Source organism: Ambystoma mexicanum, chromosome 4p, assembly GCF_040938575.1.
Source record: "Ambystoma mexicanum isolate Mex_15411 chromosome 4p, UKY_AmexF1_1, whole genome shotgun sequence".
Taxonomy (NCBI): Eukaryota; Metazoa; Chordata; class Amphibia; order Caudata; family Ambystomatidae; genus Ambystoma; species Ambystoma mexicanum.
The window spans coordinates 464519881-464536337 of record NC_090927.1 but is presented as its reverse complement, the minus strand read 5'-3'; the positions used below and the strand labels follow the sequence as shown (position 1 = coordinate 464536337).

Below are 16457 nucleotides of genomic sequence, written 5' to 3'. Positions count from 1 at the left end.
CAAAGCCAGGGGGAATGACTTCTTTTGCCCTGGCGTCTCTTAAGTATATTCAAAGGGCTTTCGTTACTTCACTGGGAGAATAACTCCCTTCTCCTGGTGTTTGAGAGTTCTCAAATCAAATTGACTTTTGACTTGATGTTTATTTTCCCACTCTCATGGCATTAGCAAAGTCCCAAATCCTTCTCTGAGTTTCAGTGGACTTATCTCGCCAATTGTGACGTGGAAAGCTTCCTCAGATTTCTGTTTCACTGGCGTTTGGGTCCCAGACCCTTCCCTGGTTGTCGGTGGACATACCTCTGCCACTGCTGTGGGGATGCTTTCCACGAATGCTCAGTTCACTTAGTTTTGGGTCCCAAACCCTTCTGTGGTGGTCAGTGGACTTATCCCTGCCACTGCTACAAGAAATATTTCCTCAGATGCTCAGTTCACTTATGTAGGTGGTCAGTGGGCTTACTGCTGTCACTACTATGAGGATGTTCTCCTCAGATGCTTGATTTGATATTGCTATGGTCTCCGACCTGTCTCTGGTGGTCAGTGGGTTTATCGCTGCCACTGCGACGAGGACGTTCCTCTCAAATGGTTTGTTTGATATTAATAGGGTTCCCGATTGTCTCTGGTGGTCAGTTTGCTTATTGCTACCACTGCGACAAAGTACTCCTCAGTTGCTCACTCCATTCCACCCAATAGTTTGATTGTTACTAGTGGGCCAGGGAAGAGCTGCTTCAGCCTGCCTCTGTTCCACTCCCGAGTCCCCTCTGGGTCTCTCATACCTCCCGTTACCTTCTTTGGAACTTTGGTACGCCACTGGGGCTTCCTGGGACTGGGGTGCGTCTGTTCGCCTCTTTGTTCTTCTCTCCTCTACTTCTGCTGCACCGTGGCGGCTCTGCGCTCTGCAGTACTGCTCAGTTATCTTTTCCCGCTTCGTGCTCAGGTGTGCTCCAGCTGGACCTATGGAGAACTCCCTCTGGGATTTGCTGGCGTCCTCCGCTCTTCTATGCCTCTGGTCTGCAGTCAGGATTTGAAACTCCTGCTCTGGATGGTTTCCACACCTGTTGCCTCTCCTGGCTGGGCTTGAGAACTTCTTTAGACCATCATCTTATCCTATACATTGTTGTCAGTCCCTCCCTGGCAGATTGTCAAAGTCCTTTGTTTCTTTTGACAGCTTGATCTTTATGCCTCCTCAGGTCCACCTCATACCAAAACTAGCAGTCAGTAATCTTCATGGCTTCTGTACTCTTCATCATCCTAGTACTTTCTCTTTAGGCTGTATCCAGTGAACCACAGTTATACATTGGTCTACTCTCATGGAAGAGGTTTGGAATGGAGCGAGGCTTAGGGAAGGTTGGGGTGTGGCGCTGGTCAACTGGCTGTACCCTTGGTGATTGTCCTTGTCCCCAGAGGGGGAGTCCCTCCCCATGAGGTCCTCCCGCATTAAACCACTCCTAGGAGGACTGTTGGGAAGTGGGTGCACCTCCCTAGCCTCATGGGAAAGGGCTCATCCCTGTGGAGACGTGACGATACCTGATGAAATTTCACAGCCTGTACTTTGCACATAGATCCTTCATCATTTGTAGCTTTACTTGTTTTCCCTTGTTTTTGTCCGTGACCTTCTATAGGTCTTTTTTTTTATTCTAACTTCTGTGTGACATTGTTCATGCATGCACTAACCTTTGCGTAAAAAGGGACTTTGTTTCTCCTTCTTCCCTCCATGAGTCCTGAGGACCACCTTTTGCAATGTAAACGTGCAATTTAACATGCAGAATGTTCATATTGATGCATGATTTAAATTCCCTAATGAGTTTATATGAAAATATGGAGTAGAAAATGTATTTAGAACCTTGTTCCCTTCTGATTAAAACATTGCTGAAATAACCACCCTCCGATTTGAGACGGTTATTGTTGAAACTGAATTTGAGCATTTCATAGTTTTAGTTTGTATATGTGTGTGTGTTCCTGTTTTTAAAGTGATTGATTTTGGAGTACAGTGAGCCTCATTACAAGTAAGTTTACTGGCACCCTTGTTTCCCAACCGCCACACTACGAGTCTGCCTGCTGGGCGCAGCGGCCCCGGCAGGCAGAGTTGCAATGGAACCACTGGCAGAGATGGAGCAGGTGCTTCCGAGTCCCCATATCCCATGGAGACCTATGGGACTGCATGGGAATGGGGATTTACAATATCTGCTGCCTGAATGGGGACTTACAAGATCTGCTGCCTGATTCCCCGCTCCGCTGGGACTTGTAATTTCCCTGTGGCGCAGGGAAGCTAGGCAGGTTACTGCCGACCTCGTAATGAGGCTCAGTGATTAGTTGATTTGCACAACAGGTGTGTTTTTATCAATGTGTGATTGTTGCACATGGGATTTTGGATTTCTGATCAGATTTATCTGGAACTGAGGGCCCCAATCTTTAACCGTTGTAATTGTGGAGTAGCATTTGACTTCACGTCATCCTTTAATTATGTTTTTGTAATCTATCTTTATTGTATAATCACACTAACCGGAAATATTATACAGAGATGGTGAAATGCATTAACTTTCAAAGCCCCATCGACTTCTTCATTAGATGGTGCATAGTGAATGAAGCGATCTCTAGGACTTGGAAAGCAAATGCATTGTTACATCTGTCACAGATGGTGTCAAGAACACACAAACCCTTGAAGACAGTTCAAGGGTCTTTATTGCAATAATTGATGAGGGCTCACTAAGGCCCATCCCGCTCTTTCTTCCTAGTGCAGTTCCCTCCCTAGCCCAGACGTCCCCTAAACCCCAAGCTGATCGCTAGAGATCGGTAACCCCTCCCGTCTAATATGTGAGTGGTTGTCCGTAATGGCCTTAGGGCAAACATTCTCTCAATCTCCGTTTTTCTCTGTGTGTGTCTCTCTCAACAATCTGAGTGAGTCCGAGCGTAGTTCCAACAATAAAATTGTACAAGAAGAGGTGCCTTCTAATCACCCATCTTTCACTTGATCTTTTCCCTGCATGCTCTTGGGCTCCTCGCCATGATGCTCTATTCTTTCTCTGCCTACCTTATACAGCTCTCTTCCTTCCACTCTCCTTTGTCTCTCCCTCTCTCACTCTTCCCCTATGTCCCTCTGATTTCCTTCTGGCTCCAACCTACTTTCCTCTGCCCCCTACTTTTACTCTACCCTCTCCACTCTGGTACTCCCCTCTCCACACTACTACTCTACCCCTCTCCACACTACAACTCCCTCATCACCTCACTACTTCTCCCCTCTACGCTACTACTCTCTCAATACTACTAGTACGCTACAATCCATCCACACTTGTTCCACAGTACCACTCTCTCGCCCACCACCCAATTCCTCACCTTGCACATGCTTTCAGCAATCTGTCTCCACGCTCTACTACACTGTCGTTCCTCTGCTTGGTCTTATGGCCCTCTTTCTCCTCGCTTGATCTCACCTGAGAAACCCACACTGGCATGATGTTTCTACCCCTTTTTCTACTCTCCTTTTCCTGCTATTGGTTCTCCCACTAGGCCTGTTCCCTGGGCCAACGGCTAGCTTCGTTTTCCCCAGGGACCGGGTTGCAGGCTTTAGAAATCATATAATGGGTTTAAGCCCCACCCCCTTTTCAAACACGGGTTCAGTGGCATTTGGCAATGCGTCACGCAAACAGTTAAGTACATTTCTGAGTTTGTATGCCTTCTGGTGTCAGATACTGGTGGCTCATCAAAGGCATTGGGCCTCATTATGAGGGGCACGGCTGTCACCGGATTAATATCTTTCCGGCGGCCAGTAATGGGCAATTACTGGGACATTACAGCCCCGGCAGACCCGGTAATTGCCCATTCCCGGGTGCTGGAATAAAATGCTCCCCATTCTCATTTGAGTCCCACTGGACTCAATGGGAATGGGGAGGCCGGATGCACCGGCACCATTCGTGAATGGTGCCGATGCATCCGACATGGTCTGATCGCGGGTGCCGGTATGCATGCCAGGTCAGACCTGGCGGGCGGAAAGGCACCCGCAAGCCGACCTTGTAGTTTGCCAGTCCGGTAACAATGGTACCGGCAAGCTTACCGGTACCGTTGTTACCAGACCGGCAAGCTTATAATGAGGCCCATAGTCTAGTCCACCATTCATATCAGGACTACACAGAGCATCTGGATTGCAGTTCTTAGATGCAGCCCACTTCATTGTTCAAAAGACATTGTTTATTTCACAATCTATTTGCAGGCCATTTTCCTGGAAAGTACCCACTAGCAAATTGTCTCCCATTGTCTGTCAAAATAGACTTTTTATTTGTGTTCATTGAACTTTTCACAATATATACCACGTTTAGCTCTATGCCTCCCACCGGGCCATCCGGCAATATAGTTTTCAAATGCGATAATACCCTTGCTTGTAATGTCCGCACCAACAATTGTGACCTCATGTCTGCCTGTTGTGCTCGTGCTATAAACTGTGATTGCATTTCTAACCGCTGTGCCCATACCAACAAATGTGATTTCATGTCTGCCTGTAGTGCTCGCACCATCAACTGTGATTGCATTTCTACCCGCTGTGCCCACACCAACAAATGTGATTTCATGTCTGCATGTTGTGCTCGCGCCATCAACTGTGAGCGCACTCTGGCCTGTTCTATGCTTAAACCCCATATCCCACCACCCTCATCCTTCCTGTCTACCCTGAATTGGATTGGATTGCCAAACCTCGGATACCTCCTCCCCTATTACCCTAGACAAATATATAGGACCTATGCAGCTCTTCTCTCCACCTCACAACGTCCCCAGTCAGCGCTCACGTGCTCACTACCCCCTGCGTGGGCTCCCCCTGCCTACAGAGACTCGGTGCACGTCTGGCCAACCTTCCCAACACACTGGCACACACACCCTCTACATCCCCTTTGCTCGCCTGCTTAGAAGCTGCTCGCCTTCAGCGCATGGGGGCCCGCACCACCGGCCCCATACCACTACTCTCCCAACCCTAAGCTATCACCCACTTAAGACATTCACCCAGCATATCTGCCCAGAACTCCACCCAAACCATCCGACCCACCTCCCAGCCAGCGGCAGACCTCAAAAAGATCCCCCTAGCACCACCCACATCCATTCTATCCACACCCGAACACCTTGCCTATGCCCTCATCAATGCCTGTTCCATCTGCGCCCACGCACCTGACATACATGACCTGCTACTCGACAACAAATTTGACATGTTGGCCATCACTGAAACCTGGCTACACTATGCAGCTGGCCCCAGTCCCTCACTCGCCCTCCCCACAGACTACTCCATCCTTAGAGTTGACAGAGTGGGCAACCTAGGTGGAGGAGTGGCTCTTATTTCTAAAACATCCCTCCCCATCAGAATCTCCCCCCTCACATGCCTACCAGGCTATGAAATTCTACTTGCTGAAATCGAATCTAGCCCACAAACCACCATCAAAATCCTGCTCCTCTACCGCTGAACCTAACAGTGACTCCCCAGATATCGACTTACCTCTACTTATCACGCCCCTCTTGAAGCCCAACACGAAATTCATACTCCTGGGGGACTTCAACCTGGGATACAACGACCCAGCTGACTGGATTTCCACTGCCCTCACAGCAGCCCCCCACGATTTGAACTTTGCACAGTCGGTCTTCTCCCTCACCCACACCAAGGGTCGTATCCTTGACTGGATCCTATCCCTCAATGCCCCCAGCCAGGTCACATCTATTGTCCTGGTACCCTGGTCAGACCACTCAGTGATCTTATTCACCATGGACATCGCTTTCACCCCTACCGAAATATCCAAAGATCTTCCTTCCATCACTTCGAGACATACCCACAAATTGACCAAGGAAGTACTGGAGCCCACCATTCATGCCTCCCTCGAATCGTGGCCCGATAGCACCGATCCCGAAGCCATCCTCGAGGCCTAGAACTCCACTCTCCTCAGCACCTTAGACCTGCACGCCCCTTCAAAACGACTACACAGAAAAGAAGACACCTCCACAATTGGTTCAAAGAGGAGCTAACAACCCTCTGCACACTTAAACGTTCCAAAGAACACATCTGACACAAAAAATCCCTCTCCCCCTAACACTGAGTCCTTCACCAACATTGCTTCGGTATACAAAAAAGCTATCAACACCAAAGCCAGCTTACACAACACCCAAACGCCTGCATCAACAATGCGAGCTCCAACACCAGAGAGCTCTTCAAAATCCCAGAAGAGCTCGAAACACTGGTCCCCCTACCAACACCTTTCCCAAAGACCAAGCCTGGTGCTCCCTCATACAAGCCACCCTAGCGAACAAAACCCTCAACCTCAGGAACAAAACCATCAGCAGGAAATATCTGCTCTCCTGCACTCAACCTGCAACCCCCACGCCCCCTCGCTCAGCACCCCCCCATTCCAGTTCACCAATGTCTACTCTTCAGACACACCACCATCCAACACCTTAAAGCATCTAACTGCTCAGGCGACATCTGCCCAGCACATCTTATCAAACTATGTGCAGGCCCTCTTGCTCCTGCCATTACAAAATTCATCGACGCCTCCTTCACCTCCTGTACGGTCCCCAATTCCAAAAAAGAAGCTTGGGTGACACCACTCCTGAAAAACCCCTCACTTGATCCCACCCTGCCCACCAACAGCAATCTCAATAATGCCTTACCTCCTGAAAATCCTCGCTCGCACCGCCTACTCACAACTCCAAACATACCTAGAAACCAACAACCCACGCGCTAGTCTGGATTTAGGCCCAGACACAGCACTGAATCTGCCTCCTGGACTTAGATTCAGCTCGACCACATTCGTGACTAGGGAGATCTAGCCATCCTCCTCCTACTTGACCTCTCGGCTGCCTTCGATCTTGTAGGCCGCAATATCTTATGCCACCACCTCGCGGTCACTTTTAACCTCTCCACAGAAGCAGCCACTTGGATCAAGTCCTTCCTGAGGGCAGGTACCTCTAGGGTCTTCGCGGGAGCTGAAGCTGCTGACCCTATCCCTGTCTCCTATGGAGTCCCACAAGGCCCTGCCTCGCACCCACACTGTATAATATGTACACCAAGCCGCTTTTTGATCACTTCGACAGCCTGAACATCTTTTACACAAACTTTGCTAATGATATCCAGGTCCTCCTCAAATTCTCGGGCAACCATGAGCCTGACTCCTCCACCATCAACTGTGTCTATGGCATCATTCATGCATGGATGGCCAATCATCATCATCATCATCTATGCCTGAATGACGATAAGACAGTACTACTAATTGTCGGATCTCCACACCACCTTAAACACTTGGACACCGTCTTCTCCTCCTTTGTCATTGATGGCAATGTCATCCCAGTCTCTCTCCATGTCAAAACACTCTGGGTCTACCTAGACACTGCACTTAACATGCACAAACAAGTCAAGGCCATTGCCTCATCTGCTGCATACTCATTAATTTGTCCAGGAAGTTCCCCACGCCAGACAATTATCTCACACTAGCAATAGCCATCATTGGCAGCAAATTAGACTATTGCAATGCCTCGTCACGGGTACCTCCTCCAAAAACCTCAACAAACTACAGCTCATCCAGAACAACGCCCTCAGGTCTGTGTGGGGCCTCAAACGTTCTGACCATATCTCCTAAGTCAGACGCAAAGCTCACTGGCTAAGCATCAAGGCCAGCATTGATTTCAAAATCCCATCTATCACTCACAGCTGCATCCACAACACCGCCCCGCCGTACCTTACTCACTGCATCACTAGGAAACCCAACCCACACAGCCTCCGGACCTCCTCCCTCACCACACTGACCACCCCCAGATTCTCCAGAAAAAGAGCTGGCGGATCCAGCTTCACGGTCATCGCCCCCACGCTGTGGAACTGTCTCCCACCCCTCATCCAAGAAGAAGCCTCCTACCTAACCTTTCGCAAAAAAGTCAAAACTGCTCTCTTCAACAAATATGTCTGATACGAGTCGCCATGCATGTCGTTTTCTGTACCTATGTTCCTGCTATTCCACCGAGCCGGTTTTGTACCTTATGCACTAGCACTGTGATACCTCCGGGTCTGGACGCTATCAACAAATGCAATAAATAAATAAACAATATTAGTTCATTACTTCATATCATACATTTCATATCATATATTTAAAATATTAAATTCATCCATTTCATGTCATATTTCATTGAAGTCATATTTAAGAAAACAATTTAATACTAAAACAAAATCATATCAAGATACAATGTTCATTTCTTTTGTTAAAAACCTCCTTCTCAAAAGCAAATCACACCTGAAGTAAAGCAATTGCACGAGTAAGACTACACCCCCTATTCAGTTTAGACAAAACTGCTCTTTTTCAACCTCTTCATCAGCTAGATGCCTATACAATATACATTGCCCTACAACCTTTTAATTCATGCCTTATGGTTTCTACTTCGTTCATACCGCCACATAGTCTACTCCTTCTTTTCCCTAATGATTTTTGACCACGCTCCAGTATTGGCCAATATGGGCAACTTGTTCAACCGAATCAACATAAAGACTCTCTGCCATTTTGGGTCAGGAAACTGATCAATATATGTTTGCTGGCACATATAGGTAAAACATAATTTTCAGAAATCACTATGGTCGTGATTACATACCCAGTCTAGCACATTTTTTCAGTGATGCTCTTAACACCCACACCCTCTTCCCAATATGGCGATCAGGCAAACTCACTAAAGTATTCTTCATTCAATTTGAATTCTGTTAAGCTTTTTCATCGCCCCCTTTCCTTTTTTCTTTTAACTTGGATGTTTATTAACCTTTTTTTTTTGTTTTTAGAAAATACAATTCACAGGATTAAGGCACAAAATTGTCAAACTTCCTTGAACAAATCCCCCTTCCCTCCCCCCAGCTCTCTCAGTGAGTTACACACAATGACCATTCTACCAGTCAGAACAATAGGTCAGTTACATAAAACTGGAGAACAAAAATCAATGGCAGCACCGGTTCATTGCATTCCTCATTACTTACCCTACAGAAGTTGGCTTGGTCTAAGGCCAGCCCTTCCACTCTATAGAGAGCAGCATATTAGGGGTCAGATTTTAGGTCTGTCACTACCCCATTTTAAAATATAAATTCCCCGTTTGACATGAAACAACTCCACACAGTCATTCACCACAGCCAACAGTTTTTCATAAGTAAATATGTCCCAGAGTTTGTTCAACCATTCATTTTTGGATTGTAAAGAGCAGCCCTTCCATTTCTGGGCTAAGGCCACTCTCCCCGCTCTCAGCATAGCTTCAAAGAGTTTTGGGAATCTTAGCTCATTACTGTCCTCGTCCGGGATGGCCAAGAGTAGCTGTAGAGGTTCCAGTTCAGGTGTTATTTCCACTGTGTCTTTGATCCAGCTGAGGACTTCAGACCAGTAAACCTTTACCTTTGGGAAGAACCGCCACATGTGGAACCATGAACCAGTCGGGCCACAGAGGCTTGGGCAGAGGGGCGAGGATCCTGGGAACATCTTGGAAAGTCTACGGGAAGGTAAGTGCCAGCAGTGTAGTATTTTGAAGTTATGCTCCATCACTGAGGTATAAAGGTTGCTGGAAAACATTAGCTTATTAATTTCTGGCCTCAGGTCGCTGATGGAATTTCCTGCCTGACTGTTCGGCCCAAAACTGCTTGAAATTCTGTCTCCCTTCTAGTTCTGACATAACCATCACTTTTTATATTTTAGACAGGATTCCCTTTCATGAGGTGGCTTTGTTAATGACTTTCTCAAAGGGAGTGAGGGGTCGAGAAATCTTGGGTCGGACAAAATACCTTTGAGGCAAATGTACTTAAAATACTCAGTGAATCCGACCCCAGAATCTCAGACAAGGGAATTAATTCAATGAAATGGCCTTCTGAGAACAGTTGTCCAGCTCTTTCTAGACCATTGTCGGACCATTTTTGTGAGTGGCGAAAGCCCCTCCCACCAACCTTCAGCGGGGACCCCCACACTGAACTCAACAGGGATGGCCAGGAAGAGAGGAGGTTATTGCATTTACCCTTTTTTCATAGAGTGCACAAGACAGCCAAGAGTTGGGTGATTCTAATATAAGCAGGGATAGCTTTTGTTGGGGACCATAACAAGTCCCTGACTTTCTTTGGGTGCGTGTATAGGTCTTCGATGTAAGTCCAGTATGTGCCTAAGTCATCTCTAAAGGGTTCTTACATAACTCGTAGTTGGGCCGCTTTATAGTACAACCAGAAGTCGGGGAGACCAAAGCCGCTGAAATCTCTGGGAAGGCTTAATGTCGCCAGTTTAATTCTAGGCCTCTTCCCTTTCAATCTGAATTTGTTTATCGTCTGCTTTAGTTTGGGAAAGAAGGATTCCGGGAGAGGTGTCAGAAGGGCAGTAAACAGGTACAGCAACAAGGGAAGTACATTCATCTTAACTGTCACCATCTGCCAAACCATGAGAGTGTTAGGAGGGCCCAGCGTGTTGGATCTGTTCTAATCTTCTCCAACATGGGGGTAAAATGACGCTCTGCCGGCGTTGAGACATCTCTGGAAATTTTAATTCCCAAGTATGGAGTAGCTATGTTCTCCAGTCACATCCCACCTATGGTTCTCTTATCTCTAGTTGCAGAGTTGTTGGCACCAATGGGCATTATGTTAGACTCGAGGATGTTTATTTTCAGGCCAGAGAACCGTTTTATTTGAGAGTCAAGTTCTGGCAGAGACTTTTCTGTTTGTTAAGTAACACTGGATGTCGTCTGCAAGCAAAGAACATTTAAAATCAAGGACACAAAACCGGATTCCTGCAGTCTTTCGGTTTTCTCTAATTGCAATGGCCAAGGGCTCCATCGTAAGGGCGTATATCAAGGGGGAAATGGGACAGCCGTGTCCGGTTCCTCTAGTCATGTCGAAAGGGGCTGGTGTAGTGCCGTTCACTGACACCCTAGCAACTGGGTCGTTATAGAGGGCCAAGATCCATTGCCTAAAGTTGCTACCAAACCCCATTTTTTGCATGACCTACCCCATGTTGCTCCATTCTACTCGATCAAAGGCGTTCTCAGAATCTATTGAGGCCAAGTAAGCACTCATCTCCTTATCTTGCACCTAGTAAATTAAATTGATCAATTTTCTTATATTATCCGAACTTTGCCGGCCCGGAATAAACCCCAGCTGGTCCCGTGGATCAATGAGGACATTGCGTGATGAGTCTTTTGGCTAACACTTTTGCCATGATCTTGTCATGATTCCTGCCCCTCATGTCCCCAGCCCTCCAAGATGTCAGGCTGGAGCCAGGCCACAATCACCTACATGGCCCTCAAGGGCCTCTCCATCCCTCCAAAGTCAAACTTGGCGCTTGTGGCACCAGACTCACTCACTCCCATAGGATAACATTGGGGATTGGACTAGTAGTGCATTGATGGGGACAAGATGGATGCCCCCACATATTTTGGTTCCCAGAACTGCATGTGCGGTCTAGTCTTTTGGGTGTGGTTCAGCCCAGAGGCACCTGGGATACCCAGAGACTATTTAAGCCACACCCAGGCTGAGAAACATGCTTTGCATTTTCTGCACCTGCAGCGTGACACTCACCGTGTTCGGATCGGTCTCCAGTAGGCCTGCATCTTTCTTCTGCGCTCGGCTCCTGCAAGAACAAGAACACCGTTAGGAACAGCCTTACCTTGCGGCGCTTCTGCCCATCAGTCATCGCTCTTTCTGTTCTGCGGGCATCTTTGGCGGTGTCATTCCCATCCCGGCACGCCGCTTCCTAAGGAAAAGGGAAAGGAACAGAAAAAAGGCATTAGTAAGCATTCTGCAAATCTTCGCTTATTTTTAAATACTGTACGAGCTTCAAACGCTTACCTGGACTAGTAGTGCATTGATGGGGACAAGATGGATGCCCCCACATATTTTGGTTCCCAGAACTGCATGTGCGGTCTAGTCTTTTGGGTGTGGTTCAGCCCAGAGGCACCTGGGATACCCAGAGACTATTTAAGCCACACCCAGGCTGAGAAACATGCTTTGCGTTTTCTGCACCTGCAGCGTGACACTCACCGTGTTCGGATCGGTCTCCAGTAGGCCTGCATCTTTCTTCTGCGCTCGGCTCCTGCAAGAACAAGAACACCGTTAGGAACAGCCTTACCTTGCGGCGCTTCTGCCCATCAGTCATCTCTCTTTCTGTTCTGCGGGCATCTTTGGCGGTGTCATTCCTATCTCGGCACGCCGCTTCCTAAGGGAAAGGAACAGAAAAAAGGCATTAGTAAGCATTCTGCAAATCTTCGCTTATTTTTAAATACTGTACGAGCTTCAAACGCTTTCCTGAATCCCAGAGGCTCTGGTGGAACTCTGTCTCCGAAACTTCTCATCCATCTGCAAGAGGGAAAAGATACTCCAGGTTAGTGTGGAAACATCTAGAGGCGCCGCATACCGCGCTTACCCACCTCATTTGTTCTTCATAACCGGGATCCACGCTGCAAACATTGTGGCACCTAAAAGACACAGAAAAAGAACTCCGTTCATTGCAAATACGAAAGGGGTGCATCGCACATCTCGCTCTCACTCACCTTCAGCGCTACTCATCTCAGCAGCATGCCGCCATCCCCGGACGCCGGCCATCATCTAAGAAAGGAAAGGAACAAAGTTAGAGAACTGTTCAAAAGACTCATTATACTTACCTGTCGGACTCTTGCCAGTGAAGTAACTAGGCAGCAACGAGCCCGCATCATTCAACGTGCCCCTGCGCTGAAGGCAGGACGGAGAGCACACTATCCAAGAAAACAAGGTGAGTTGTGGATCAAAGGGAAGGGTTGGACCCCGGGGAAGAAGGGTTTCAAGCACACAGAGACAATAGGGAGTTAAACTCTACCAATCCTGTGTTTCATGCCCAGTCTCCAGTCGAATAGCCTCCAGGGAAGGGTTCGAAGTCGTAAGAGGTCAGAACAGGCTGAGTGACGTCCCCGTGGATACCAGGTGAGCGTTACAGATCTTTACGTCCGTATTCAACAAAGAAATAGGGTGATAGGATTGGTATCGGGACGGGTCTTTGCCATCCTTCGGGATAACGACTATGAAGGCTGCGAGCATAGATCTCGGGAAGGAGCCAGTTTCAAGGGCATTATTAAACAGTTTGGTCATGAATGGGGCTAGAGTACAGCAGAAAGTTTTAAAGAATCAAACCGTCTTCCACAGACTCGGTGCCCACCTTAATTTAACCGATGGTATCAAGTACCTCCTCCTCGGTGAATGGGGCTTCTAACACAGACAGACACGGGATGGGCAGAGTGTTCAGGAATTGGTCAATAAGGGAAACCTCTTCATTATTTTCGGTCATATAAAGGGTTTCACAATATTTACGAATTTCATCAGCTATCTGAGCATCGTCAAGGAGTCTTTCACCTCTCGCTGGTTGTATTGCAGCTACCCTTCTAGCATTTCTTTGTTCCCTTAACCTCCAGGCTAAGATTTTATCGACTCGTTCTCCCTTCTCCATGTATTTCTGTTTGAGGAACGCCAATTTACGTTCCGTTTGGTGAATCAAAAGGGCCTTCAGTTGGGCTCTGTATTTTTGGATTTTCTCCCGATCACCAGGCCGCATTTGGGAATTCAGTTCCACCCCTCCAAACCCTGGTTGCAGTTTGCCCCTCAGCGCTAACTCTTGCGCTGCTCTTTCTCTTCTTTTTGGCTCCCATTCCTATCAGGGCTCCTCAGATAGTTGCCTTAAATGCCTCCCGTATTCCCGGAACCCCCACCTCGCCATTGTCATTAAAATTAAAGAATTTTCTAATTGACTACAACAGTGTTTGGCCCAGATATTTATCTTTTAACAACAGGTAGTTACAGGACCATTTAGTACTGTGTTTATCTGAGAACCATTCCCCTATTCTGACTTTAACCAGGTCGTGGTCCGACCACGGTATGGACTCTGTGGTTGATTCCGACACTCTATTTGTTAATGGGCTTTCAATTAGGAGGTAGTCTATCCTTGAGAATGTGTCGTGCACTTCAGAGTAGTAAGTGAACTGGGGGTCCGACCCACTCACTTGGGAAAGAGAATCCACCACCCCCGATTCTGCATTGGTTTGTTGAAAACAGACCCTTCTTGTGCTGCGCTCGGGAGGCGATGTGCAAGTCCACCCTTTTCCTGTCAGTCAGGGTCCAGGACTTTATTAAAGTCACCCCCTATAATCAAGGAACCTTCAACAAACGATTGAATCTTACCCTTCATTACGTCCCAGAATTGGTCTTGCCCATCATTCTGACAGTACACTTAGACCGAGGTAACCACTTTGCCTTTAACTTCCCCCTTGACCATTACGTATCGACCACAAGGATCTTTTGATTCTGCTTTCGGGAAAAAGTTTAGCCTGCTACAACTGCCACCCCCTTCTTTTTGGACTGGTTGGATGCCATGAAAAACCTCATCTCTAGCTTTGGCTCTCAGGGCCGGTTCCTTCACTCTCTTCCGATGTGTCTCCTACAGAAACATGATGTCTGACTTAGATCGGTTAAATTTGTGTATTGTTGGAGATCTCTTATTCGGGACGTTTAAGTCTCTGACATTCAGTGAACCCAGTGCCATTGTACAGTCCGCCTTAGCCATTTAGATCTGCATTTGAGCCATTGATCAACCTCTTATTAGGACCATCTGTTATGTAAACTGGTGTCTTAAACCCATCTTTGCTGCCTTTTGATATCCCAACCTTCTGTAGAATGGTCTTGATATTGAACGTGATAACCACTTTGCAACCAACCCCCCCAACTCCCACCCCCTTCCCCCTGGCGTCTGGACTCCTAACGACATCCGGGATACCGTTGGGCCAGACCATCATTTACTACCCCACCCATAGGCCTTCTATCACCACATTGCCACCTCTGAGCCCCCTTCAGTAAGCTCCCCTCTTATATGATTAACATGGCACCCAGTCACCAAGTCTCCATGAACACTGGAGAAACAATACAGGGAGAAGATCCAATCAGTCATGTGAGGCTTGAGAGGTCTTCCAGCACTTCCAAAGCTAAGGAGATAATGCTTGTCTCCAGATGTATGGAATGTTCAGCAGTTTCCTCCCAAGAGCTGCCAAAGTACAACTCGTCCCCTCATGAGTGTGGGGAGATACCAAATTCAACTTCTTAAATTTGCGAAACCCTTTGACAGCGTCTGTCCACAGTGCCCTTGCTTTTTGGTGCTGTACACTGCGATCCCTCCGGATCCCCAAGGGCAACCACTGGAGAGGCCTCTCCAAGCACTTCCTGCATCACTATTGACGTCATGTGACAAGGTTATATTTGTAACCCTCAAACTCGAAGGCGAGACAGAAGGGGAACCCCTATCTGTATTGCACACCCTTTGAGGTTAGCCATTTAGTTAGGGGTACACAGTCTTCTTTGGGGCAGGGTAAAGGCCGACAGGTCCTGCAATATGTTAATTTGCATGGCTCCCCAAACCACCAGACCTTTCTTGCTCGCCATGTCCAGTATCTACTTTCTCTGAGTAATAATGGAATTTAGCCAGCACTAACCGCGGACCCGGGCTCCCCCTCCTGCTCTGTGTGCTCTATCGATGGTGGTTTCGGTGGCGTTATCGTCATTGAAGACTTTCCTAATGATGTCATTTATGGCTTTAATTTTGTCACCCTGTGTTTCTCCATCACTTTCTGGAAAACCGGGGTCCTGCTTCGTAATGGTATTTTTGGAGCGAGGATGACCAAATCATGGGTGAAGAGCCCTCCAGGGAAGAGTGCAAGTTCAGGGTGGCTGCTTATGCTTGACTCAACAAGGCTCCTGCTCCAGTCGAGCACTCCACTGCTGGGCGGTTAAAGCAGCTTATAGGTCAAGGGCCATGTGTCCCAGAGGAGGGTCGCCGCACATTCTATGTGCTGGGATGCCAGGCCCACCCGACAAAGGGATCCGATCTGTTGTACTTATGCTTGTGTAGAGGGAGTGGGGCCATGGGGACGACCCTCAAAAGGTACTCCACCTTGCTCGGTGTTCCCCCAGGGCTTAATGATGACCAGTCAATTGGCTGCAGATGCGGGGAGAGAGGCCCAGCCCACTCTGGATCCTGGGTTGTGCGCAAGACCTCCAAACTTCCCTTAGAGCAGTGGCGGGATATGCCCTGGCGGGGAGCGCCGCCCAACGACCCGATCAAGGCCGCCCGGCTTCCGCCACCACGACCTTCCAAGTGGGCCCTCTGCTAACGTGGCCCCCCTCCTCTAGGGAACAGCTGTGGGTAGGTGGGTGGGGGCCGCAGGGAACACCACAATCCTCCTCCAGCCTCCCCTCCCCCACACTTACGTGTTAGTCCGGCGGCTCACTGAACCTCCCAGGCTATAGGCTCTCCTCCCCAGGGCCAATGGAGCCAGGAGTCTCTTCTCCCCAGGTGAGACAGCCTGGCGGCCGCACCAGATATCTCTTCTCAGGTGGCAGGGATACGCCACCTCAGAGGGGGCGCCCTCTCCAGCTCTCCCTTACCTCCGGTGACAGTGATTACCGCACCGGAACTGCTGTGCTCTGGGCCGGGGTGCAAAAAACT

At 48.3% G+C, this 16457-nt stretch overlaps 1 protein-coding gene across 2 annotated transcripts in view; it reads left to right on the top strand.

Annotated features, from left to right (window-relative positions):
• TAF1B (TATA-box binding protein associated factor, RNA polymerase I subunit B) overlaps window positions 1-16457 on the top strand; it is a 1890249-nt gene that overhangs the window by 1010040 nt on the left and 863752 nt on the right. The gene's annotated exons all lie outside the window — the stretch shown is intronic.